The sequence below is a fragment of the Vicia villosa genome, linkage group LG2, assembly GCF_029867415.1.
Source record: "Vicia villosa cultivar HV-30 ecotype Madison, WI linkage group LG2, Vvil1.0, whole genome shotgun sequence".
Lineage (NCBI taxonomy): Eukaryota > Viridiplantae > Streptophyta > Magnoliopsida > Fabales > Fabaceae > Vicia > Vicia villosa.
This window is the reverse complement of record NC_081181.1, coordinates 52,041,815-52,044,979: the sequence shown is the minus strand read 5'-3', so window position 1 is coordinate 52,044,979 and position 3,165 is coordinate 52,041,815.

Genomic DNA, 3,165 nt, shown 5'->3' with positions numbered 1-3,165 from the left:
ATTTTGTGATCCTTTTTCCTTCTTTCTTCGCTTTCTAATAGCTATGTTTTTTCTTCACACACACTCACATAATTAACTTGCAGATTCACATACACTCTGGATCCAGTCAACAACGATTCTGCTATTGCCCGTCATGACTTTGAAAATCCGATCTACCAAACTGAGGACGAAAGTGAGGAAGATTGTGAAGTGCCAAGATAAATTGCAAGGCTGCTAGAACAAGAAAACAAGGCCATACAGCCTCACGAGGAGCCAATTGAGGTCATCAACTTGGGCAGCAACGAAGAAAAGAAAGAAGTCAAAATAGGGGCTGATTTAGAACACAGCGTCAAACAAAGACTGATTCAAATGCTGCGAGACTACGTCGAAATATTCGCCTGGTCCTATATGCCAGGCCTTGACACAGACATTGTAGTTCATCGCCTGCCAATCAAAGAAGGTAGCACTCCAGTCAAACAGAAACTACGAAGGAGTAGGCCTGATATGTCAAAAAAGATCAAAGACGAGGTTGAAAAACAGTTCAATGCCGGATTCCTAAAAGTTGTAAGTTATCCTCCTTGGATAGCTAACATCGTGCCTGTACCTAAAAAAGACGGGAAAGTCAGAATGTGCGTGGACTACAGAGATCTGAACCGGGCAAGCCCCAAAGATGATTTCCCTTTACCACATATCGATGTACTGGTTGACAATACCGCACAATGCAAGGTATTCTCCTTTATGGACGGATTCTCAGGGTACAATCAAATCAAGATGGCACCCGAAGACATGGAAAAAACAACCTTCACAACACCCTGGGGAACCTTTTGTTACAAAGTAATGCCCTTTGGTCTGAAAAACGCAGGAGCAACCTATCAACGTGCAATGGTAGCGCTATTTCATGATATGATTCATCAAGAAATAGAGGTGTATGTCGATGACATGATTGCAAAATCCAACACCGAGGAAGAACATTTGGGTCATTTACACAAGTTGTTTGACAGACTCAAGAAATACAAGTTGCAACTGAACCCAAATAAGTGTACCTTTGGAGTAAGATCCGGCAAACTCTTAGGTTTCATCGTCAGCAGCAAAGGTATTGAGGTTGATCCCGCCAAGGTTAAAGCCATTCAAGAAATGCCTATACCTCGTACCGAGAAACAAGTCAGAGGATTCTTGGGGCGTCTAAATTACATCGCCCGATTCATTGCCCACATGACTACTACTTGTGTGCCGATCTTCAAACTGTTGAAGAAAGATCAAGTGGAAAGGTGGAATGACAAATGCTAGTTAGCCTTTGACAAAATCAAAGAATATCTCCAAAAACCTCCAATCTTGTTGCCACCTGTGGAAGGCAGACCTCTGATAATGAACCTAACTGTGTTAGAAGACTCAATGGGGTGTGTACTAGGACAACATGACGAATCCGGCCAAAAGGAGCACGCAATCTACTATCTTAGCAAAAAGTTTACCGATTGTGAAACAAGATACTCACTACTCGAAAAAACTTGTTGTGCCTTAGCTTGGGCAGCTCGCCGGCTAAGACAGTACATGCTAAATCACACCACTTTCCTAATCTCCAAGATGGATCCCATCAAATACGTGTTCGAAAAACCTGCTCTCTCTGGAAGAATAGCGAGATGGCAAATGATCTTAACAGAATATGACATTCAATACACTTCACAAAAAGCAATCAAAGGAAGTGTGGTAGCTGATCATCTGGCTCATCAAGCAGTGGATGATTATCAAGCATTGAACTTTGACTTCCCAGACGAAGACATTATGCTAGTCAATGACTACAAACAACCAGGACCAGAAGAAGGACCCGAGCCAGGATCCCGGTGGACCATGGTTTTTGACGGAGCTTCTAATGCACTTGGCAATGGCATCGGAGCTGTGATCATTTCCCCCGCAGGAAGTTACACACCGTTCACTGCCAGATTATGCTTCAATTGCACTAACAATATAGCCGAATACGAAGCATGTATTCTGGGTCTCAAAGCTGCAATCGATCTAAGAATCAAAATTCCTGGAAGTCTGCGGAGACTCGGCCTTGGTAATCTACCAAGTCAAAGGGGAATGGGACACGAAGCACCCAAATCTAATTCCTTACAAAGAATATGTGCTGAGTTTGATTCTTTACTTCGAAGAAATCACTTTCGAACACATCCCACGCGAGGAAAATCAACTAGCTGATGCTTTAGCTACCATGTCATACATGTTCAAAGTCAGGTGGGACAACGAGGCGCCTATGATCACCATTTACAGGCAAGATGAACCATCCTATTGCAATGAGATCAATACCGAAGGAACCGAGGAAAAACCATGGTTCAATGAAGTAAAAAGATATCTCGAAGCTCAGGAGTACCCTGAAGGGGCATCCATTAATGACAGAAAGTTTCTAAGGAGATTTGCTGCCAAATTCTTTCTAAGCAATGGAACCCTATACAAACGCAACCATGACTCGACTTTACTTCGCTGTGTAAACAAGAAGGAAGCGGAACAAATCATGGAAGAAATACACAATGGTACCTTCGGTACTCATTCCAGTGGGCATACAATGGCTAAAAAGATCCTGAGAGCAGGTTATTACTGGTCTACCATGGAAACAGACTGCCATCATCACTCCCGAACATGTCACAAATGCCAGATATACGCTGACAAAGTACATGTACCTCCAGTTCCATTAAGCGTCCTGACGGCTCCTTGGCCTTTTGCAATGTGGGGTATTGATATGATTGGAGAAATCAAACCTACTGCCTCCAACGGACATCGCTTTATCCTGGTCGCTATTGACTACTTCACAAAGTGGGTAGAAGCAGCTTCATTTGCTTCTGTTACCAAGAATGTGGTGGCCCGGTTCATCAAATACAATCTCATTTGTCGGTACGGCATCCCTGAACGGATTATCACGGACAATGGCACAAATCTAAACAACAGAATGATTACTGAACTTTGCACACAGTTCAAGATCAAACATCATAATTCCTCTCCATATCGACCAAAGATGAACGGTGCGGTGGAAGCTGCCAACAAGAACATCAAGAAAATCATACAAAAAATGACAGTAACCTACAAAGACTGGCATGAGATGTTGCCTTTTGCCCTTCATGGTTATCGCACATCTGCGCGTACCTCAACAGGGGCAACTCCATTCTCCTTAGTCTATGGTATGGAGGCAGTTCTTCC